Genomic DNA, 25,591 nt, shown 5'->3' on the forward strand with positions numbered 1-25,591 from the left:
ATTTACCCACAACCCAAGAATTTTGTTCAACAGTCACTGATTTGACAAAAACACATGCTCATAACAATATTATGTTTTTGGAACACAGATGTAATGGCATAGCTTATTTCTTCAGGAATAAAATAACTAACTTAATAGAGAGCATGAATCCCACTATAAATCAAGGAATAAATATGCAAATCAAAGAAATAGATAAATGGTCAAGCTTTGAGAAAATTTCAGAGGAAATAGAAAGATTTATGACATTAAACCCCACCAACCATCCTCTAGACCAGCGCTTCTCAACCAATGTGTCGCGTCTCCTGGTGTCCCTCTGCCCTGTTGTACTTTCCTTCTCCCTTTTTCCAGCCCCCGCGGGCCAATTGGAAGCCTCCTTTCTTCTCACCCCCCCACCCCCCAATGGGAAGCTTCCTTCATTCTGCCTGCCCCTACGCAGGCCAATCGGAAGCCTCCTCCCTTCCACCTGCCAGTGGAAGTAGGAAAAAGGGAGGAAGCCTTTGATTGGCCGGTGAGGTAGGCATCGTATAACCGGGGGTGGAGTGGGAGGAATTGCGGTGTCGAAACCCGTGGCGGCGAAGAGGAAAACCCAACCCCAACCAAGCAAGGCTGCCACGGGAGCCCATCCCCGTGGCGGCGAAAAAAGAAGGCCCGGAGTAAAGCCACAGCGAACTGGAGCCCATCCCTGCAGTGAAGGAAGAAGTTGTTTTTGGTGAGAGCTTGTATGCGTGTGAATGGAAGCCTGGGTGACAGCATTTGTGTGTGATTGAGATCTTATATATAAAAAAAGAGAGCATGAGAGCGAGAGAGAGAGCATGAGAGCGAGAGAGAGCATGAGAGAGAGCGAGAGGGAGAGCGCGCGAGAGAGAGCATGAGAGAGAGCGAGAGGGAGAGCGCGCGAGTGCGAGCATGAGAGCGAGCGAGAGCGCGCGAGAGAGAGCATGAGAGAGCATGAGCATGCGAGCATGAGCGAGAGAGCATGAGCGAGAGAGAGCGTGCGTCTAAGGAAGAGGACTGTGAGAACAGAGCTTCAGCAGCACTTGCTGCTTCTGGTGAGTGCTATTGGCCTGGAAGGGAAAGGAGTAAGACAGTTGCTGGAGAGGATAAGTAAAAGTGGCTTTTTAAATTTATTTTTCTTGATAGACTGCCATTTTAATTATTGGGTATTATGCGATGTCTGCTTTGAAATATTTTATTGATATTTGGACGTTTTAATAATTTTTATGAGTTTTTAATTGTTGGATATTATTCTGTTCAGCAGCTGTTTTGCAACATTTTTAGTATAGCTTTACAATTATTTCTGTGTGGGGCTCTATAGCAGCTTGGCTTATTCTGTTTTCCCAATAGGAAATGTATTAGTGTTTAGGACCTGGTTTAATAGTTGTATTTCTTAGATAGGGTTGTTACACCTGTATTATGGAACACACTCAAAACAGTAACTTTGTGTGCATTATTGCTAATCCTGAGAGTCTGTTAGGTGCTATATTTCTTTCCATTTCTCCAGGTTCACACTGCATGCAGAGTGGTTTTTTTTATTTTCCATTCCAGTTTCTGTCTCCATATTTATAATTTGTGGTTTTTCTGTACTTGTTGAAGGTCAGTTCTGGGTGTGTGACCGAGGTGAGTTATTTTACTAGCATGTAGGCATTTGTATCAATTTTATTTGTTGTGTTTTCTCAATAGGATATGCATTAGTGGTAAATTACTGTCTTTTCATAAGGAAGGCTATTGCGTCTGGTAGTAAAGGGAGTTTGTTTTGCTTTTACTGGGATGTCATCAGAACCAGAATATCTTTTTTGTATGGTGAGCTGTACAGGGTATTGCCCTAGATCTGCTCTGCACTCATTGCTGGGGGTTGAGGGGATTCCTGTGGATGCAGAGTGCATGTTTACATTTAGCCCCGTGATGGTTACATGTTCAGTGTGTCATACATGTGAGAACCATCTGTCAGGTGTGTCCCGGCCAAAAAAAAAAAAAAAGGTTGAGAACCACTGCTCTAGACACAGTCCCTATACTTTTGTTAAAAGCAATTGGAACACAATTGCTCCAATCGTAACTTCAATAACTAATCTCTCATTAAAGGAGGGAGATAATAAAGAGTGCTACAATCAAACCAATATTAAAAAATCAAAATCTAGACCCGACCAGTCTAAATAATTTCAGACCAATATCCAATCTTCCTTTTTTTTTTTTTTTTTAGCTAAAATCTTAGAGAAAGTAGTCAAAAAACAACTGACAGCATCTGCAAAAGAACAATTTCTTTTCCCAACACAATTCGGTTTCAGGAAAAACTTTAGTACGGGAACTTTATTATTAGCACTAATAGATACGGTACTAAGGGGTTTTGACAGTGGACAAAGCTACCTCCTAATATTACTTGATCTCTCGGCCACTTCTGACACAGTTAACCATACTATACTTCTCAACAGATTAGAAGAAATTGGAATAACTGGAACAACTTTGCAATGGTTTAAATCACTTCTGGAAAACCGTTCATATATAGTGTAAATTAATAATGTAAGGTCAGATAAAATTACCCTTGATACAGGAGTTCCGCAAGGCTCCTCCTTATCAACTACTTTGTTCAATGTGTATATGTTACCATTGTGCCACCTGCTAACCGGGCTAGGCTTAACACATTTTATCTATGCAGACGACATTCAAATTCTAGTCCCAGTAAATGATACACTCAAAGGCATATAAACTGACAGCTATATATCTAAATATTATTAAGCAATGCTCACACATATGAGACTAGTCCTAAACGTTAATAAAACTGAGATCACTGTACCAGACAAAAAAAAAAAAAAAAAAAAGAGGAACCTCTTCCTGACATATCATATGAAAACAATATAACGATTAAACCATCAGATCAGACTAGAGATCTTGGTATAATTATAGACACAGAGCTCAATCTAAAAAAACATATCACAGCGAAAATTAAAGGCGGCTATGGTAAACTGATGACACTGAGGCGATTGAAACCATTATTAACGGATGAAGATTTCAGAACAGTGCTGCAGTTATTAATTTTCTCGAGTACTGATTATTGTAATTCCCTGTTACTAGGACTACCAGCCTCAACAATACGCCCTTTACAAATATTACAAAATGCTGCAGCAAGGGTACCAACTGAGTCAAAAAAGAGTGATCATATAACACCTATCTTGCCAAGACTTCACTGGTTACCTATAAAATATTGCATCCAATATAAAGTACTCTGCATTTTACATAAAATTATTTATGGAAAAGAAACTGACTGGTTGAATACAGCAATTCATCTACATAAACCCCAGAGAAACCTGAGATCAGCTAATAAAGGGCTTCTAACAATACCATCGGTAAATTCAGCACATCTTAGTCAGGTCAGAGATCGAAGTATTTCCCTGGCCGGCCCTAAGCTGTGGAATGAGCCTCCTACTGAGTTAAGGATCCAAGCGGATAGGAAATCTTTTAAAAATAATTTGAAAACCTGGCTTTTTGGAATTGCGTTTGGAGGACTGACTGAGAACTATTTTAACTAAGTACCATTTTAAGTATTTATTAATATAACATGAAGCAGCCAGCTTTTTCAACTGAGAGTGAGAGATATAAAAGCACTTAAATATCATGTATTTTATTATGAATGCATTTTATTGTGTTTTGTTTAATTTAATCTATTTTTAAGGAGTAAGTGCATATTATCTGGTTATTTTTATTTATGGTTTTATTTACATTTTATGCTTGGAAACCGTTGTGATGGCCAGTCTGAATGACGGTATATAAGAATTTTATTAATAAATAAATGATAAAATGAGGACAATGAGGGGGGGAAAAAACTGAAAGAAGCAGCTGTAAAGGTCAAGAGTTTACATCAGGCATGGACATTATTTAAACACACCATCTTGGAAGCCCAGGCCAAACATATGCCACTTATCCAAAAAAAGTAGAAAAAAGGCCAAATAACTGCCGGCATGGTTAAAAGATGAGGTGATGGAGGAAGTGACATCATCGGTCTCTAATGGACATCTATGCTTTCTCTCCACTCCTTTCCCGGGTTTTCAGCATTTATACCTACACACTCCAGATTTTAAAAGCATGAAATACACAAATAGCAGCCTTGAAACTACTGCGATTATGACCTGCAAGAAAAAGCAGATGGATCTGAAACAATTCTCGTTTGATGCGAGTGGATCAAGATATGAGGCCTTGAACAGCCTACCCACAGTGGCATAAGACATGCAAGAAGCCAAAACGGAAGACACTGTTTCCCAGCGAAAGTGGAATGGCGGACACTAAAAAATAAATAAAAAGACTTTGATAATTGGTTTCTTGATATTAAGCAAGATATCTGCTCTTTAAAGGAAGAATTTTGTGCGACTACAGCCAATCTCCAATCAGATTTCCTAGATTTGGGCAAGAGGGAAGAAGACGTGGAGGCCCTACTCAAAGATCAAGGGACTAAATTATCCTCTATCACTACAGAAGTGGCTGAACATAAGAAACAGGAGGAAATGGTATAAAAAATGGAGGAGGACTTAGAGAATAGATTGTGAAGATCTAATCTATGGATTCGGGGGCTCCCAGAAACACCAGAAAATGCTAATGCTATGCAAGTGGTGCAATGGATTTGCTCCGCACTACTTTCCGCAGCGGCAGAACCTGGAATAGAGAATACACAGCCAGATATGGTAATAGAAAGGGCGCTTAGGGCTCTAGGGAATACCCCACGGAACGCTCCAAGAGATATTAGTGCCTGCTTTCATAGTTTCCTGATGAAAGAAGATATTATGCACTGTGCTAGAAAGTCGAGCCCATTCTCCTGGGAAGGCACGAGCTGGTATTCTATGACATGTCCCCAGGCACACTAAGAAGAAGAGAACTTCAGCCATTGATGGTACTTCTTAGGAAAGAAAGCATGTGGTATAGATGGTTTTGCTTTCACGATCCAAGGGGTTACACATCAAAAATCAAGACCCTAGATGAAGCTTACACAATTTCTACTGCGGCAGGCGTCTCTACTCCTAGCTCAGTGATGCAAATGGATCAGTTGAGTGTCCTGGATCCACCAAAATGGCAACATACTGGAAAAGGAGGGGGGGGGGGGAGCCTTACCTGAGGCTCTGGAGGTTCATCAACTCATCTAGGTGTGCTGTCTACCCAAATCCAGTGACTCCTTTCCACCTGATCCTGGCAGGAATAGGAGGGGCTGAGCAGAATGAGGACTCCAGTTCCAGTGTCAGGCAGGCTGGTTATTGGCCTGCAGGAGTTCTGATGGATTTATTACTTGGACTCTAAAAAGATATTTATCATAGTTATTTGAAAGCGGGTTGCTATGAAGTGTTTAGGTAAATCAGTTGGTTAAGTGTTTAAGAGGGGAGGATGGTAAGAGGTAGGGATTGTTTTATGTATTATAGGGTAAGGGGGGGGGGGGGGGGGACGGACGGACAGGTATCTCACTACTCCCTTCAGGAGGGATCTACAGGCTAGTAGATGGAGTTTAGTTATATGGGCTGGACAGGTATTTCAAGGTGGGGGGAGGGGGGATGTTGGGTGGAGCAATTTTGGGTTGAGATAATTAAGTTTTCAGCAAGTTTAAGGGAGCCGGATAAAGCCACAAGAGGTAAGGGTGGAAGAATTGAACAAGGGAGGTTTTATTTTTTTTTTTTCATGGTTGGTAAGTGGAGGCTTAGAAGGGCACTCCGAACCTGGGGGGGGGGGGGGGGTTGATATATGGCTAATATAAAAATGTTTTCTATTAATGCAAAAAGGGCTAAATTCCCCTTTTAAGCGCCAAATGCTGTTTCAAGATCTGAATTGGCTACACACAACAGTAGCGTTCATTCAGGAGACACATTTGCGTCGCAGAGATGAGCGATTGCTAGCTTCTCACCATTACCCCCACTGCACCAGGGAGTTGGTATAGTGGAGTGGGGATCCTATTCGCCAATCAAGCAGTGGTTCGTGTTGGCATCTTATAACGATCCAAATTGCCATTATATAATACTCCATGTAGATATAAACAATAGTAGATTTATCTTAGTCAACATTTACTGCCCAAATAAAGCTCGAAAAGCAATGTTCAATGAGATTTGTGTAAAGCTTTAGGCATATGCCAGCGGAAGCACTAATAGCGGGAGACTTTAATATCACTAGGTTGCCATTGTTGGACACATCCTCTGGTAAAGTCAGAGGGGGCAAGAGAGGTAGGATCTCAAACTAAAATCATTGGCATCTGATTGATATTTGGCACCTTATGTTCCCATCTAGTAGAAGTTACACTTTTTCTCTCGTCCACCCAACTCATATTCTAGGATAGATTTCTTTCTAATAGCCAAGGACTCATGCCTCACCTGTGTAGGTCTGAAACAATGTATTACAAGTCGGATCATGCACCCATTTGGTGGGAGGTTTTCCCATTAGAGAGGAAGTTTGGCAGAAGATTCTGGAAGGATTTGGGATCTTATAAAGGATGTGGGAAATAATAAGTGGATTAGAAAGGATTTAGAAGAATATATTTCCTTGAATGAATCCGCAGACATATCTCCTATTTCAATCTGGGACATTCTGAAGCTGGCGATATGGGAGGGGAGGGGGGGAGGGGGAAAAATGCCTTACTCTAATACAGGAATTAAGTAAAATTAGAACACCCTCCTGGGTCAATTCCTGTGTGGAAACCTGATCAGAAAATGGATGAGATCATGTCCGGACCTGCTTAAGCAACAACATGAGTTTGGGAATAAAAGTAGCAAGATGGTAGCCAATAGGTTAAAAAATAAACTGCATAAAAGATAAGGAAGGACATATGCTATTGGAAGCAAAGGATATCTGGGCACGATTCCTTCAATTTTATACAGGATTTATACTCTAAAAGAAACGTTGGCGACTGGAGGGGGGAGATATCCTCATATTTAGAAGGGATCAAGTTACCTGTTTTATCTACAAGGGAACAGCTACAATTAGGGAAGCCCATTTCAGAATTGGAAGTTGAGTGGGCGATAAAAGATTTAAAGTCGGGAAAATCCCATGGGGGATCAATGGCTTCACTCCACTGTTTTACAAACAATTTTAAGATCTACTTACAGGTCCCCTAACTATGATGTTTAATTGCCTGCGAGAGGGGTGTCTTGTTACTCCAATGGGCATGTAGCTGGAATCATTATTTTACCAAAGCGGGTAAAGACCCTATTATTTGTGGTCATATAGGCCTATAATCGCTCAAACAGACTTGAAAATTTGGGCGATGAGACTGTGAGGGATGGTTGGGAAGCTTATTAAAATTGACCAGACAGGTTTCATGCCTGTAAGAACAGCTGATAACATAAGGAAAATTTTAGATTTATTACATGTAGCTAAAACTAAGGGAATCCCATCTTTATTACTCACTATAGATGCTGAAAAGGCCTTTGACACAGTTCATTGGCCTTTTTTGTTCTCGGTAATGGGGAAAATGGGCATAGAGGGGTATAATTTTTGCAATGGGTACAAGAGTTATATCGCAGACCGGCGGCCTGCCTAAAGATTAATGGAGGGTACACAGACCTTTCCCATTCTCCGTGGCACATGTCAGGGGTGTCCACTTTCTCCATTGCTATTTGCATTGGGGTAGATTTTCAAAGGGATACGCGCGTACCCCCCGAAAACCTACTCCAAACCCCCCCTGCGCGCGCCGAGCCTATTCTGCATAGGCTCGGCGGCGCACGCAAGCCCCGGGACGCGGCGTTTCGGGGGCATGGTTCCGGCCCGGGGGCGTGACAGCGGCCCCTGGCCCCCAGACCGGAACATGGAGCGCGGCAGCCGGCCCGGTGTGCGCAAAGTTACGCCTGCTTCGAGCAGGCGTAACTTTCGTGATAGAGGTAGGGGGGAGGTGGGCGAAGGAAAGTTCCCTCCAAGGCCTCTCCGATTTCGGAGCGGCCTCGGAGGGAACAGAAGCAGGCTGCGCGGCTCGGCGCGCGCAGGCTGCCGATTTTGGGCAGCCTTGCGTGCGCCGACCCCGGATTTTAATGGCTACGCGCGTATCTATTGAAATCCCGTGTACTCTTGTTCGCGCCTGGTGTGCGAACAAAAGTACGCGTGTGCGCAGATTTATAAAATCTGCCCCATTGAGTATGGAACCACTAGTGGAAGCTATTCAACACGCGGAGAGGATTGAACAGTTCAAAATTTCTTTGTATGCAGATATTTTCTCTCTCATTTATTTATTTAGGGTTTTTATATACCGACATTCTCGATATACATATCAAATCAAGTCGGTTTCCATATAACAAAACTGTCGCCGGTAAGGCGTTACATTAAACAATAGACAAAGTATTGAACAGAGAACGTGCAGCGTAACATTAAACAATCAACAATTTATTGAACAAAAGAACGTAGATCAATAAATATTAAATATTAAACGTAAAAAAGATATATAAAATAAAATAACTATGGGAAGAGCATGAGCTGGAAAGCTGATGCTTCAAGAGATGGTTTTTCATAGCAGGTGGGTGGACTGTCCAGATAAGGTCCTGAAGGTCCTAAGGGTATAAAGTCGGTAGTGGACTTTATATTGTGCTATTTTGCTCTTTGACCTGTGTCGAATTGTTTCTGCGATTCCGAATAGGCTTGTCGGAAGAGCCACGTTTTGAGGTTTTTCTCATGCAGCCAGAGTCATCTTTAACAGCTGTGGTTGAGGAATTAGAGCGGTTTGGATACGTTTCTAGATTTCGGGTAAGTCATGACAAATCTAAAATTCTTCCTATTGATATTTCAAAGGAACAAAGTGTGGTTCTAAAAAATAAGCACCCATTTCGGTGGACAAAGGGACCAGTTAAGTATCTTGGAGTCAACATCAGTTTGGAGTTCAAGGATCTGTTTAGATATAATTATACTCTTTTATTTCAGTCTTTACAGCTAGACCTAGGGTAAATGGAAAAGGCTAAAATTTGTCATGGCTTGGCAGGATCATGACAATTAAATGAAGTTGTTACCAAGAATCAGTTACCTGTTTCAAGCTCTACAATGTATAATCCTGGAATCCATTTTACACACTCTGCAGCAGCAGGTGTTTTCTTATACCTGGCTTAGGAGCCCTCCAAGGGTGGCTAGAGGGGTGCTATATCGAGCCAAGAATGAAGAGGCGCTGGGAGTGCCAAATGTTTTGCAATATTATGTAGTGTCCCAGCTTAAAAGTATAATAGAGTGTTATATTTTGGGATCAGGGAAGCACTGGGTGCAAATTGAGCAAGGACTATTGGGATCAATACCTATACATTCGATCTTTTGGATGAAGACAATGCCTGTGTCAGATTGGGGTCAGGTTTCTCCATGCTTGGGATGTATTATGTATATCTAGAAAAGATGGAAATATAAATTAACAGGCAAGGTAGCTTATTCAGGATTATCCCCAATCAGTCATTTAACTGAATTCCCAGCAGGGACAGAATATCATTTTTTCGCAGATGGGAGGAGAAATGGATCACATGTTTGGGGCAGATGTGGGCTACTGGGGCGATCACTTCTTTCTCTGACCTTCAGGCCACCTTTGGTTTGGTTTGGAAGCCAAAGATTTTCTAGCCTACACACAGTTGAAGCATTTGTTTTTAACTCACGGATGAGGTACAGAGGGATTTACAGAAAGGTCAATCTCTTTTTGAAGGGTACTGTATAATGGCAGATAAAATAGAGAAATTAATTTCAAAACTGTATCAGCGGCTGCTTTCAATGCATGGAGCTCCACAGACCGCTATGATACAGTCCACATTTATTTATTTATTTAAAGGCTTTTATATACCGGAGTTCATGTACTAGTACATACCACTTCGGTTTACACAGAACCAATATTGGAAAATTACATCAAACAAGTGGGTATAAAATAACAAGGCTAACTTTGTAGGAACTTAGAACTTGAGGTAAAGGAGAGAACAGGACCAAGTGGTAACAGATCAATGTAAATAGCTAAATAATAAATACAAATTCTTACAATGAATACAAATGCTTACAGATTACAGTCTTCAAAATCTAAGTTTACATCTTCAGAATAATGTTTAAATCTACAAGAACTAACGGTTACATCTTCAAGGTTTGTAGACTTCAAAGCTGAGGTTACATTTGATGAATGAATATTGCCATTATAGCACAATCATACAGAGTTCTGCGAGTCTCTCTTGAGAATATTCAGCCCTTGAAGAAGGAGCTAGTCTCCGAAACATCTAGATGTCAGCTGTGCTAGACCGACTACAGAATAAAAGATAAGTGAGATTAATGGCTTCATTTCAGCTGCCATCAATGAAATAGTCTGGAAGTGGACATTCCAACACAAAGAGCTACATCACTGAGGTACCTAATGATTTTGAAGCCTTATTCTAGGCTCATAGACACGATAGCTGTATTACCCATCAGCATCGTATGAAGGTACACTCAGACTTCAATTGACATCCATATAACAGGTCTTATATTATTTAGATTTGGTCACATGTTATATTATCCAGGGTTCTACATTTAGTACATTTTATTTGACAGCAGTTGATATATGTTTTATCTAGATTTTGAGAAAGCATTTGACAAAAGTACTTCATGAGAGACTCCTGAGGAAATTAAAAAGTCATGGGATAGAAGGCAATGTTCTATTGTAGATTGAGAACTGGTTTTAAAAAAATAATAATTTTCTCGATGGAAGGGGATTAGTGGAGTGCCCCAGAGATCTGTATTGGGACCACTGTTTTTTGCAAACATATTAATAAATGACCTGGAAATGGGAATGAGGTGATCAAATTTGCAGATGACAAAATTATTCAAAACTGTTAATTCACAAGAGGATTGTGAGAAATTGCAACAGGACCTTGCAAGACAGAGACTGGACACACAAATGGCAGACGACATTTAATGTGGACAAGTGCAAAGTGATGCACATAGGGAAGAAGAATCTAAACTATAGCTACCCAGTGCAAAGTTCCACATTAGGAGTCATCACTCAGGAAAAGAATCTAGGCGTCATTATGGATATGTTGAAATCTGCTCAGTGTGCATCAGCAGTCAAGAAAGGAAATAGAATGCTAGGAATTATTAGGAAAGGAATGGAGAATAGAACAGAGAATATCATAATGCTTCTGTATTGCTACATGGTGCAACCAATGCTCGAGTATTGTGTGCAATGATGGTCACTATATCTCAAAAAAAAAATATATAGCAGAAACAGAAAATATACAGAGAAGGGTGGCCAAAACGATAAAAAGGGGTGGAACAAATCCCCTATGAGGAAAGGCTAAAGAGATGGCTGAGGGGAGATATGATAGAGATCTATAAAATAATGAGCGGAATGGAACAGGTGAACACAAACCGGTTGTTTACTCTGTCAAGAAGTACAAAAATTAGCGGACATGCAACGAAGCCACTAAGTAATACATTTAAAACAATTAGGAGAAAATATTTTTTTACTCAACACATAATTAAGCTCTGGAATTCGTTGCCAAAGGATGTGGTGAAAGCTGTTAATGTAGCTAAGTTTAAAAAAAGTTTGGATAAGTTCCTGGAGGAAGAGTCCATAAACCATTAAGATGGACTTGAGGAAATCCTCTGCTTATCCCTGGGATAAGCAGTACATAATCTAATTTACTTTTTGGGATCTTACCAGGTGCTTGTGAGATGGCCACTGTTGGAAATAGGATACTGGGCTTGATACACAATATGGCAAATCTTATGTTCTATTGGCAAGAGCCTATGGCCATTCCCCACTTATAGCAGAAATAAATGTCACGAAGGGGGGGGGGTGCCCTCTATCGTCAGCAGCTGAGGGGCAGGGAAATCCCAAATGTAAGGGCTGGTCTATCAGGAGAAAAAGAGACATAGGGAAATGTGTCTCAGAGCAATGCCTGTTGTGTAGACTTTCTAACTTCTTGTGATGTAGAATTTTAGATGTGTCAGATATAACCTCCCTGAAGCAGCCCATTAGCGTGAAATACAAACTGTTGGGGCTTGTAACAGAAGAACTACTCTGTTTTTCATTCTGTGGTCACATTTTCAGCCGTACAAGGCAGATAGCTTTTGGGATTTCATCTTTAAAGTGTTGCAATATGATTAGATTTCTCATTTAGTAGAGCAGTTTTCCCCAACTCTCTGCTGGAGGCTTATCTAACCAACCAGTCAGGTTTTCAGGATTGCCACAGTGAATAAGCATACATTAGGTATCCAAAGTTTCTGTCATACATATTCATTATGAATATCCCGAAAAGCTGGCTGGTTAGGTTTGCTTCCAGGAGACGGCTGGGAAATATTTTAGTAGAGTTCAGCTTTGTGCCAAAATGTGATAATGAGCAAAGTGTTTATGGACACACCCAGCACATAAGAAGCTGTCTGAATTTATTATTCACATTCCTTTGTCTCCTGGGAATTTAATTATTAGTGTGGGTTGACCACCTGAAGCCCTCATGCTGAAAAAGACAGACAGCATAATACCGAGGGCAGCAAACTGGTATTTTAAGAAACGCATGTAGCATTTGTTGTAAGGAGGAAAATAAAAAACAAGACCTCAAACATGCTCTGTTTCTTTCTTTCCTTCTGTACATATTGTTTGTTCTTAGGCAGAACCCACAATCCCGAAGACTGTGATATTATAAAAAGGAAACTATAGACTAAAGAGAGAAGGCAGGTGGTTGTGACCAAAAGCAGAAAATCTTTTTAATTGTCTTTACACAAGGGGCCTGAAAGAAGTTGTCTGACTTGGAGTCTGATTTACTATGGCTTTTCTCTCTCATTCTGTGTCTAGGGGGGAAAAAAGCTTGAGCAACTGGGCCCTTGGTATGCACATCTAGTCCCAAGTAATTCCCAGGCAGACCCCCAAATAAAGGCTTAAAGCAGCACTATACTGCACATTTTCAATATCCATGCACCGGAGTGCCTAACACTTTTCTATTGGCAAATAAGTGCATAAGGTAAAATTGTACTTACCAGATCATTTTCTTTCCTTGAGTCCTGCTAGACGAGTCCTTACACTTGGGATTTCCCCACACCTCAGCTGCCAGAGAGAGCGGGGATACTCCCTTCATGACCTCATTTGTAGCTATAGAGGGGGGGGGGGGGGGGAGTGCTCGAAGGCCCTTGCCAGTAGTCTACTGTCAAAGCAACCAGACAAGGTCACCCCTTCTTACCTCTTTATTTATATATTTTTTTCCATCTTACTGCTGCCAACTTGGAGAATCTTGTTGACCCCTTTTAGATCTAGGATGGGATGAAAGGTACCATCCTTCTTTGGGATTACAAAAGAAATCAAGTTCCTTGCCCCTTATTAGGGATCTACCAAAGCTTGAGGAATGGTCTAGAGTCTGGCAGCCAAGATTTTATGCTACAAAATGCAGAGTCATGCATTTGGGCTGCAAAAAAAAACAAAAACAAATGGAGAGGTATAGTATAGAGGGTGAAATTCTTCTAAGCGTGAAAGAAGATTGAGATTTAAGGGTGATTGCATCTGATGATCTTAAGGTGGCAGCAAAAGCCAGAAAGATGCTTAGCAGCATAGGGAGGAATAGACAACAGGGAAAAAAAAAGGAGGTGATATTGCTCCCTAGTGAGACCTCAACTGATGTACTGTATACAATTGGAGACCGCACCTTCAAAAGGATATAAACCGGTTGGAATTGGTCCAGAGAGTGGCTACTAAAATGATCAGTGGTCTTCATTCTATAGCATATGGGGACTACTTAAAGATATAAACATGTACACCCTTGAGAAAATGTGGAATTGGGGAAAATATGATAGACATTTAAATACCTTTCACAGAAGGCAGGCCTCTCTCAAAAGGAAAGGAAGCTCTAAAATGAGGGAATGCGCGTAGAAAGGAAGTAGACTTGGGAGTTATCTAAGAAAATATTGCTTTACAGAGGATGTAGAGGATGCATGGAACAGCCTCCCCGTGCAGGTGGAGACAAGGACAGTACTGAATGCAAGAAAGCACGTGACAAGCACAGGGGGATCTCTGAGTGAGTGGCAGAGATTGTAAAGCGGAATAGTTAGTTTAGATAAGCAGATTTATAAAGGCATCTGGTATTTTTATGCTCTCATGTTTCTAGAATCTCCCCAAACCCTGTCTCTTTCCCCCATGCCCAGCAGCAACTCTCCTCCTCTCTTCCACCCCCCCCCCCCACACCAGTGCAACAAGGATGAGAAGAGAATGCCAGCCTGCCTCAGACCCTCTAGCCTTGAATCCCCAGCCCCCTTGGATCCTCCCTAGCCAGCTGTGGAGCTTCCAACTTGCCTTATACCCATAGCCCAAAGCCTCAGACCCTACAAGCCAGCCTGAAAATGCCAGCCTTGGAACCCCAGCGAGAGACATCCCCCCAATCAGCCTTGGACTTCCAACACGTAGGCAGCTTTAGACCCTGCACCATCCTGGAAGCATTCCTGCAGGCATGGCAGATCTGCGAGTTTGAGCAATGAAGCTGATACCTGTAGTCTCGCCAGATTCAGCATGAGACTACAGGCACTAGCACGGCTCAAACTCGTGAGACTGAACTACAATAGTCAAGGCCCATTAGAACAAAAGACTATACAACAGTGCGAAAATTGGAAGGATCAAGAAATTTTATGCAGAGTTTAAAAAAAAAAAAAATCACCTCTCACTACAGCTTTTACATGTGGTCGAAGAGACTGGTTCCAATCTAAAAAAAAAAAAACCCACCAAGTTTTCTCACCAGAGCATAGATAGTAATGGAAAATTCCCCAAACTTAAAGAACTGTGGTATCTCTGGCGATTCAAACCTGCTGAGGACATGCCTGGATTTGTCAATGGGTCTGTGCCTATGCCTAGGATGGCAAAAATCTGTAAGGCAGCAAGCTGGCTGAAGATTTACTTCCTTCAACTGTGCTAAGTTTCACTCAGCAGAAAACAGTTCTCCGATTCCTGATCCAGATCTTCTCCTCCCAGGCAGCATGCAGGGAACAGAAGAGGAGAGGGTAAGCCTGGAACCAGTAAAGCAAAGAGGATCATAAGAACATATGATATGCTATATCGGGTCAGACCAAGGGTCCAAACTCAATATCCTGTTTCCAACAGTGGCCAATCCTGGACTCAAATACCTAGCAAGTACCCAAACATTTAATGGATCCCATGCTACTGATGCCGGCAAAAGCAGTGACTATTCTCTATTAATTAAATAGCAGTTTACGGACTTATCCAAACCTTTTAAAACCCAGCTACATTGGTTGCTTTAACCATATCCTCTAGCAACAAATTCCAAAGCTCAATTGTGCGTGGAGTAAAAAATAATTTTCTCCAATTAATTTTAAATGTGCTACTTGCTAACTTCATGGAGTGCCCCATAGTCCTGTTAATAACTCTTTTGGATAATACAAGATTCACATTTGCCTGTTCAAGTCTTTTCATGATATTGTAGACCTCTATCATATCCCCCCCTTAGCCGTCTCTTCTCCAAGCTGAACAGCCCTAACCTCTTTAGCCATGATAGATAGATAAGGATAGACTGAATGGGAGATCACTGGGAGGTGAGAAGGGATCAGATGGGAGGTCATGTGTCTCTGAATAAGAGAAAGGGGGATGGGGAAAGGAGACTGTTTTTGTGTGTGTGAAAGAAGGCTCTGGATGTGTGTCCATGACTATATCAGATTGGAGAGAGGGGATGCAAGGTAGAGCAGGACCAGAGCATGGTAGGCACACCTGCCATCTCTTCACACCATCCCCACACTGCAAGTCACATTCTTTACCTTGGATTCTATCCTCCAGATCCAGGAAACTCCAATCCTTCCTACCTCTCTTCTCCCTGGATCCTTCCTCAATCCTGGAACTTCCCTCCCTCTCCTCTTCTCCCATCCATGGTCCTCAGTCTTCTCTGCCCTTCCTCCCTTCATTCATGGTCTTCTTACCTCTCTTCCATGTACTGATACCTACAATCATTTTTTTTTGCCCAATAAATTATACAAATACAAGCAAAGTATATAATATAAAAGATGGTAATGTTTGTCAATGTACTTCAGAATTTTCATATTTTTGTCACAATCTACCTCTCAGCTGCAGCAAGAAACACTGGGGCTGTGCCTTAGACCCGCTCCCTGTTGTCCAACCATACTGGGGGTGGGTGGAGGGGGAAGGGAACCAGCACTATCAGTGCGCCTGGGGGTGGCAGAATCCTACATCCATCACTGACTGAGGACTCTCAGTTCAGTCTTTGCAAGATTCAATGCAAGTTTAATTTTCATCCGATCAGTTTTTGAGATTAAAACACGAAGAAACCTGGAATAGGGACTAGACATAGTAGCACATACTGGCAAAAAAAAATAAATCTGGATATTATCTATGTAAATGCTATAATTCACATCCAAGTCAGCTAGTAATTTACGAACTGAGTTGTAATAAAGATTGAACTTGGTGGATCAAGAGGAAACCCTACAGGACCCCAGTTGTTAAAGTTGTGCTAAGAAGACAGCGAGGATCCTGTCCTCTCCGAACTGTCTTTGTAGGCAACACATTTTATAGTGAGTTTTACTTAAAACTGCCAAATGCTGTATAATCAATATAAAAAAAAAAAAAAAGAAGAAGCGTCAGCTTCCGATGTTACTACTGTTTATCTTAACACTACAAAAAACAGCAACAGCACTTCACGTCATAGGTGTTAAAACAGAGTAGGCCACAAAAGTCATGGCCCAAGCAAAACCTGGCCCTTGCTGCAGAGTTGCGGCAGGAGATCCAGGGCTGGGTTGGGTAGGCAGTAACTATCCAGCAGAAGGAGGAAGAGGAAGAGCAGCATTGGCCGCACCCGCCACCTCTGCATCTCTGGGGGGCCAACTGCTACTCTGAACCACACCAAACTCTGCACAGCCACACAGGTCAAAGCAGCAATCAGGCCAGCAGGGGGGGGGAGGGGGAGAACAGGGCACTCCTTCTCCTTGGGGATGGGGAGGAAGACAAAAAAAAAGAAAAAAAAAAAAAAAGAGTAAGAGGGTGTGGGAAGGGGAGAGAGATTGATCCCGATTGAAGAGCAACGGGAGGGGATGGGTTGGTTGGCTTGCTTCCCTCTCCGCCCAACCAAAAACAAAATTCCTCTGTCCTTAACCTCAGTTATTTCAATGCAGCAAAAGGTTTATTCAGCTTCCAAGAGAGAGACAGCACATTGTTCATAGATGCACCAAAGAGGACAGGGTGTGAAAAAAATGTTTCACTCTTAAACCAATGATGTGAAGTCACAGCAATACATAACCACCAGTGGACAATATTTCTGACATTCCATGCTGTACAGGGCTCTGATTGAAAATATCAGTACCCCAGGAGTAGGGCGTTATTGGACTCTGGCCCTAAATAGCAATGTTTTAGAAGGATTGCATCTTCCATAGTAGTAATATTACTTACACACACACTACACTATGGAAGATGCAATCCATATATATATATATATATATATAATATATTATTTTTACTTAAATTTTACTTCACCTATTGTAGTAGATAGAGCCCCTGATTTGTCAGGTTCACTTATAGGTTATCTATTCCAAGCCTTTTGCTCATTGTTAGTTAACTTATTTCAGTTTGGATGAAAGTTGTTAGACTAATTTAGAGCCTCTCATTTATCATGAGAATTCTCCCAGATCGTAGATGAAGCTAAGGGGCAGGGGGAGAGAATGCTTTGTAGATGATTCTCAAACCATGAAACTAAATAAATATACAGCAAGTCTGAAGGCAAGCTTAAATCAGGATACAGGCTCACTAAGAATTATTTAACTAAAGCAGAGCCTGCTGCAGAAAACTCTATAAAATATTAACAAGATATCCCTGCAAGCTGTGCAGATTCTCCTTCCCTCTTCTGCTAGCTGCCAAACGGCCATCAGCCTGGTTACTGACAGAGTGCTTTAGAAAGGACATCCGATTGGCAGCGGGAACCATGGTGGCTTCCAGAGGAAGGCGACAGGCAGAGACATGCTACTGGGGTTCTGTTTTTTTTGGGGTTTTTTTTTAGTAAAACTGTTTTGTTATATTTTGTAGTCAGGACCATGCCAGTGGTTCTTTATCCTTCACCAGTTTAAGCCTGCCTTCAGACACTCTGCAGTAAACAGGAGCTACTGCTGCTTTAAGTCAATGAAGCATAAGCTGCCTATACTAGATTTTTGTTTGCTATAATTTAATATTTAATGCTGGCTTCAGGGTAATATTCCTGCAAGGCAACTTTCCTCTGCAAAACAAAAAAAAAAAAGTCTCCCGTTGCCAGCCTCCGTGTGCACATAGATGTAGCTTTTGCCAGAGCTCTGATAATACTGCGTGTCAGATGGGCAGCAGGTGTTGCTGCTTGTAGGAAAACTTTGCTGTTACCCCAGCAATGCTGCCTGCCCCTGATCAATGCAACAGCTCGTCACACAGCAGCAAGACAGGTTCACAGAGTCAGGCCTACCCCTCCTTGCCATCCTGAAATGTTAGGCTAATGCTATATTTAACTGTTATCCCAATGTATGCCGAGGGAGGGAGGGGGATGACAGTCAGCACTGGGATGGGAGTCAGAAAAACCGGATTGGGTGCTCAGATGGTGATTACATCCAAATGGAAAGCCTACTTTCCATTTGGAAACTATGAAGTCATCAGCTTACCCTTAAAGATCAGGGCCAGATTAGTAATGGAGAAGACGACTGCACTCGAGAACACGATGAGGGCCTGCGCCCAGGGGCTCAAAAGGATCAGGGTTCAATTCTCTGAGCAGGTCTTGCACTTCCTGGATCAGCCAGGGATGCCAGAGAAGCAGAAGCCTTGAGGGGCAGCAGTCATGACCCCTGGTGAAGGAAAGATCCCCAATGGTTGCAAATGGGGGCTCATGGTTTCAGATCCCAGGCCTAGTTCCAAATGAACTGGAAGTATAGAATTAGTAGCAAGAAATTAGTAGATTAAAAAATGAGAGGGAGGGAGAGAACAGAATGGAATAGGCAAATACTGTTCCATATGGGACCTTCTATTGAGTTTACTGATCACGATTTCCCTTCTATAAATCCATTTTATATTTCCTTTCCTCCTTATTAGCACTCTCTTGCTTATGTAGTTCTTCTGCACATGCATCTGCTGCACTGTCCCAACTATATTTAACAATCTGGGTTATGATTATCTGTTCACACTTTCTGATCCTTAAGCAGACAGAAGAAAGCTCCTCCTGTCCGGGTAATGTCGGTTTAGTATTTCTTTATTTATATATGCTCTACTGGCAACACATACTAATTAAAAATTACATTTGCAAGGAAATCAGAATTGGCCACATAGCTCAGGGTGAGAGGCGAGCAATAGGAAGGTACACGCATGCTTTTTCTATATACACCAAATGCAAAGAACTCAGTTTCATAAGTGACGGTTCCTGTTTTACACCTAAAAGGTAACCCTTATTAAAATACTACAGAAAAAAAAAAACACTATGCCATTGTAATACACCCCCCCCCCCAATGTATATATATGTTCTGCCAGAGGAGAGGGGGCTGCATAAGAACCACCACCACTCCCACTTGTACCCATGGGTATGAGGGGACAGAGTAGGGGGTTGCGTTAGTGACACTGGGATAGATAATCCAAATGTCCCCAAACTCTTTCTCTGGGACCCTGTGATTCGCACCCCACTCCAGGAATGGGGTATACCAGGAAAACTCACCACACTGATTTATTTTCTGTGCTCTTTACTTCAGATAAGTAACACATTTAGTAGTAGGGACATCAATGAACAATGTAACTGCAGGTAGTTATGCATTAAATAAAGTTGCAACAAAGAACCCCCCCCCCCTCAGTTTACAGATTCTGAAATTATTGGGAGTCTCTCAAAAAACTGTTCAATATTTATTACTAGGAGTTTGTCCTTTGCTCAATGTGCATACCACCAGCCCAAAACAAAATGGGAGGAAAAAAATCCCAGAGGGTAGGAAAAATAACTGGTAATCTATAGCTCAGGAGAAAAAAAAAAAAAGTACACAGCCCCACAAACAAAATTATCATCTCTCTGTGCATGTGTTTCCTTTATCAAATGTGTCTCTCCCCTCTTGTGCACTCTCAAAAGAGCAGTAGCTCTGAGTTGAGGTTCCAGATTACAAAGGGGCTAGTCTATGATCCTTCTGCCTTGCAAGGGACTGTTGTCTGTCTGCAGGTTTCTCTAAGGAGTTTGCTCTATCACTTGTCCACAGCTGAAGAGAAAGTCTGTTTTCAATCTGAGACCTTTTTGCTTCCTGTTGGGACCTCTCTCCTTCCCTCTCATCTGCCAGCTTCTCCATCAGCTCCCCGCCCCCAAACACACGAGCAGGCACACCAGGACGTGCTTTATTCTTTCTGTGATTAACTTATTAACTTACTGTGCTTCCTGGGCAGTGACTGGCAACACTCTGCAAGCGGGTGCTCCAAGCTGGAAGAAATCTATGTCCACACGCTGCAGTGGTAGAGCAATAAAGTTGTGGGAAGCAACTACAGTTCCTGCTACACACTTTCAGGAAAACCCGTTCCCTTATCTGAATCCCGTTGGAGAGACAGCGTATCTGGTGGGCTCTGGTAGGAGTCCTCTCAGGCACAGCTCTCTCTCTCTCTCTTTCCAGGGCAATGCAGGAGGACGCAGTCCCAGTCGTCCTCCTCTCTCAGTACAAAGAAAAAAAAATTAATAAAAAAAAAACCCCACAGATAACAAAAACAAACAGCTAGCAGCCCGCCTCTTCCCGGGCAAATGCAGCTGACTCCCCGTTGCTTTCATGGGTTCTTCCTGTGTCAGCCCATTCTGAGCGAGGCTGCAAGAGCCAGACAGCCTAAAGTGGTAGTAGATTTTTTTTGTTTTTGGGGGGGGACGGGGACCCACTACTCAGATTTTTCCCTACTCCCCCCTCCCCCCAATTACTTCTATCACCATCAGCAGCCCCCTTTGCTTTGGAAAGAGATCAGCTGTTTCCCTCCCCCACCCCCTTTTCTTTTTTGCCTGCTGCTTTTTTTTTGCCCCTAGGCTATTCACCAGCCAGAGTCCTGCCGCTGCTAATTCCCTCCAGGGACAGGATTACCGCCCTCCGTTCCTGCTGCTCTAGAATTGCAAGGTAAAAAAAAAAAAAAAACACGTCACAACCTCTTACTAAATCAGAATATTACATTTGCAGGGGTAGTGGGAATTGTTTGTGGAGGCTTGTGCCTGAAGGGAAAGCAGCTTGGTTACCCAGTTTTTACCCCACTTTTCTAACGGCCCTACCTAGAGCTGAAAAATTGCCCCAATGCCAAAAGGGAGATAAGAAAAGCAGAATGCTTAAGCCATCCCTTTCGAGAGACAAAAAAAACAACAAAGTCAGATGCCCGAGCCTTCTCAAACAGGACCACTATTGCTGTGACAAGATGGATTGCCAGGTTATAATAAGAGAACAAGCGCTATTTCTGAAAAAAAAAAAAAAAGTCCAAAACATGTGAGAAAAAAAGTTAGGTGAAATCAAAGTGCTGTAGAACAAATAAAAAAAAATACCATTATAGGATTCTATGTCACATTATTTTTTACCTGTAGTCAGCGGGCATGGACAGGCTTTCTTACAAAGGTGATCTTCTGCAGGGAGAAGAAACAAACAAAAAAAAAAACATAATTAGATAAAATAAAAAATGGTGTAAAAAAAAAAACACAACAGCCCCTCACACTCATTCCCCTCCATGCACATCTCTGGCCCCCTCACACTCATTACCCCCTCCTGATACCTCTTCTTTTTGACTGCAGCCAGCTGAGTGCTACACTCCCTACAGTGTCCAGGTCTGCTGTGTGTGCAGCACAAGAGCTTTCTTGGTCACCCAAAGCTGTTGCTTGCCATGCAGGGTCTGCCCTGATGCTCCTGCGAGCTCTGGCTGACTATGCTGCTGCAATAATTTTGGGTGGGCCTGCTAGGGACAGGCCTCATCGGCAGTAGCAGCCAACCACAGCAACAGCAGGGCATAAATCCCACCCACCAAGCCCCAAAACACGATTGGCAGAAAAAAAAACACCCAATAAGAAGCAACCTGCAAATTGAAAAAAAGCCCAAACTCAAGAGAAATAAGCGAGGTTGGTAACTGTACTCCTAGTTTCCTCCTTTCCTGCCCTCAAGGGCCAAGACCGCAGCAGAGTGCTACAGGCCCAACTCTTCCCCCCCCCCTTTTCACAGTTGGAGCCACTGCCAGACTCTGAGGAACGGCCAATGGACACCTCAAGGGAGAGAAGTTCAGAACTTCCTCTTCTCCTCCACTGGTTAATTTTTTTAAAAGTCAGGAAGTGGCACAGGAGGCCTCTCCCCGGAACTGCAAATGAGAGGGATGATATTTACAAGTAAGGAACAGAGGAGAGGCGGAGTATAAGCAACAGCCTGCCGAACTATTTATGCCAAGGACCCTTCTTTAGTAACCCCCCCAGAGAACTATATAGATCATATCCAGAACTCTCAGGCCTTCTTTGAATCCTTAACAGACTTAAATCCATTCCCAGATTGATACCTTGCTTCTTTGTTTTAGCCTACATTAGGCTCTGTAGCATTTACGTTATGTTATGTTATTACCCCATATAGCTGTATCCAAGTTACTTTTACCTGTTCATTGTAAGACATTAACTTGTCATTGTTCTGTTCAGAATGTAAACCGAATTGATCAGTAGCTCTGTTATTGGAAAATCGGTATATAAAAGTGCAAAATAAATAAATAAATAAGTATCATTGGTTCCCCAATTACACATAACACTCACTCACCTCCTTGCAGGGTTAAACACGTCTAAGTAATGAGGAACAGAACCCTCTGTCCCAGAGACCCAGGAGGAAGGATTCCTGGCCACCCCCAGTCCTCTGGGAAACTCCATTGCTGCTGCAGGTGGCCCCAGAGAGAAGGCCACTGAGCCTCCCGCAGCTGGGTGTGAACCTCAGAGAGAAAGTATCACACCCGTCTTTGATGATAACCTCTTGGCTGCAGAACAATCCTTGGGAGAAGTAACAGAGGAAGAGGCAGAACATGAGGAAAGGCCAGAACCCCTCTCCCAAAGACACTGGACACGTCACCCCCCCCCCCCCCTCCCCTGCCCCAAAGAGGAGGAAGCTCTGAGAATCAGAGGGGACTCTTGGACATATCGATCACTGACTGATCTCTGCCAGCTTTCAATAAGGGAAACAGGGAATAGGAAAATGATACAAAAGGACACTCAGAAGGATGCAATGCACTGTACCCCAGACCTCCAAGAAGAAAGATTGGTTGAGGAGGAAGAAGGGGGGAGCAGAAGTTGATCAGGAACCAGAAACAACTTTGGGGTTGATGCAATACTGGCGCATGGAAAACAGGCACTCATGATTGAGCATCCGCTTTCCTAATGCGCACCGATCGATCTCTCCGGGCGCCTGATGCAATATGTAAATGAGCTGCCATGGTAAAAAGAAGGCACTAAGGGAAATTGTGCTCCCCTAGCGGCTCCTCAGCAGCAGGCACCCAGGAGAGGTGACTGTCAGCAAATTAGGAAAAGGGATGCAGGCAAACTTTTTTTTTTGTCAGTTCTCCTTTTTGTGTTCCTCCCATTTAATATCACCACAATATTAAAGTCGGACACATTTCATTTTTCCATCAGAGGGAAATAGCTAAAAGCCTCATCAACATGAATTTACACGTGATGAGTGCTATCAGCTTCAAGGGGAGGATGGATGCGCATTTTGGACGTGCTAATCCCCTTAGTGCGTAAGGGGTTGTGGACGAGCATCCAACCACGGGTTAACCAGTGCGCTTGGCTGAGCCCATGGTATTGCATCGGTCCCTTTGGATGTTCCTGAACCACAGCATGGCGGTATACTGGAAATGGAGGAAGAAGAGAGAGCCCCTCTTAATAAGCAGGAGCTGCAATTAAGACCTAGAAGAGTCCCCCCATGCCACCAACTTCTTGATCCACTTCCGACTCCAGTCCTCAGAACTAGACTTCCCAACCCTCCTTCCCTCTAGCGACGTTTTCTCCTACAATGCGCGCCGCGAAAGCGCAGTGAGTCTGTCACAGCGGGAGACTAAAGCTCCCCTGAGAAAGGAGGAGAAAACAAAGGAAGGTCATAAGGTGTCTTCTAAATCTCAACGCTTGACCATGGAGAACTTTCTATGAGAAAAGGATGGGCAGGCATACCCTGCCCAGCAGGAAAGGACCTATGAGACAGGGGAGGCATGGGTAGGCAGCACACGCTTTCATGTCTGAGGCTGCCAGGCTTTAACATTCACAATTTTGCCTCTGCCACAGCAAACATAGTGGGCCTAAAGGGTTACTTGCAACCACAAAGGTGAGCAGGGAAGCAGTCATCCTCTTCACTTTCATGACGGCAATATCGAAGGCAGGACATCAAAATAGGGGGGCACCGCCCAGCGGCTACAGCCCCTGAAGGAACCAGGAACGAGGGTTGTACTCTCAGTCGTGCCACTCTTCCTTCTGGATAACATATTGCAGCCGCACCTGCACACCCTCTGGAATCACCAGAATTCTCCTGGGGCACCAAGAAGTAGATCGGCAGCACTTACAATCCTTCAGGTGCCAGTTGATAATCCAGCTTCCTGGAGGACCACCCCTAGAAGGTGTACTGCTCAGCTGGAGAGGAGAGGTGCTTCCGCTGACATAATCCAGAGTACAAAGAGGTACCCTGAGGCGAGAGCACCTCACCCTGACCCGCAAGCCCCAGAAAGGCGCTGTGGCTCCACGACCCAAGAAGTCAGAAGGTGTGGCTATGGGACCATTCGGGTTCAGGACTATAACAACCCGGTTCCTCGGGGGCAGGCGCACCGACCACTCAGGTTGGTGGTCAGGTGCCTCCGTGAGAGGAAACTGCTGGATTACTTCTGAGCCAGCAAGAAGCACTGGGTTTCTGCAGATACCCTGTATTTTCCCCTGGAAGAGGGCAGACAAGGACTCATGTGCCTGAAAAGCCAGGTATACACTTCCGTTTACAGGCCCTGGAAAGATTTATGCATACAGACCCCCTCTCTCCTGTGGCACCCCCCTGGTCATTTTCTTGTTCAAGCCGGGTGGAGCGAGTTACAGCGCAGTTGGCAAGTCTTTACTCAAGTGAGAGGGTACGCTTGTGACCTGTCAACACGGCTGCTCTTCTAACAAGACTTTTTTAAGTCTTGGTACATGGTTTCTGTGAAGAGGAAGCTGGGCTGTCCCCCCTGAGGAGTACCTGGAGGAACCTCTCTCTGTGCCCCCGTTCTGGTATGGGGAACTCAGGAGTCCCCTGGGGCATACACCCTCAGCTGTAACCACAAATACCCCCTGGTTGGACGACCGACTGCATGGGTGCAGCAGGCCAAAGTGGCACAGTGGATGGAAATACACCATCTGTCATAGTCTCAAGTCCCATTCAGGCCATGGCACCCATTCTCTTATCCACTCGGGGGGAGGGGGGGGGGGGTGCAGGCTGCAGGCCCGAAGTTCGTGCCAGATTTTCATCTCCCTCCTTCAGATCTGTGTATAGGCCCTGTCATTCATCCTCCTCTCTCTGCTCAACCTGCCCTGCCCAAGAGCTTCAGTAGACAGGATATAATTGCAGCACATTCTGAGGCAACGCTGAGGGGAGTTATTTATCTCCTCATTTTGCATACAATACAACATATTGCCCTTTCTTCCCATCCAGATACAATATGTAGGAGTGTCATCAGTGGTGAGGAAGGGCCATGAATGAAGGCTTACTATAAAAATACTCT

The 25,591-nt window shown here is 43.4% G+C and overlaps 1 protein-coding gene across 3 annotated transcripts in view; it reads right to left on the reverse strand.

The window, feature by feature from the left end:
- The window catches only part of PAM (peptidylglycine alpha-amidating monooxygenase), a 780,628-nt gene extending 760,130 nt beyond the window's left edge, over positions 1-20,498 (reverse strand). The window contains exon 1 of one of the 3 annotated variants that reach the window (XM_029572646.1): positions 20,260-20,491. The gene's annotated coding sequence lies outside the window, so the exon portion shown is untranslated. Of the gene's footprint in view, positions 1-20,259 lie in introns of all 3 variants that reach the window. The other 2 variants (XM_029572654.1, XM_029572664.1) reach the window with 2 other exon arrangements.
- Positions 20,499-25,591: the final 5,093 nt, after the last annotated feature.

This window comes from Rhinatrema bivittatum, chromosome 1, assembly GCF_901001135.1.
Source record: "Rhinatrema bivittatum chromosome 1, aRhiBiv1.1, whole genome shotgun sequence".
Taxonomy (NCBI): Eukaryota; Metazoa; Chordata; class Amphibia; order Gymnophiona; family Rhinatrematidae; genus Rhinatrema; species Rhinatrema bivittatum.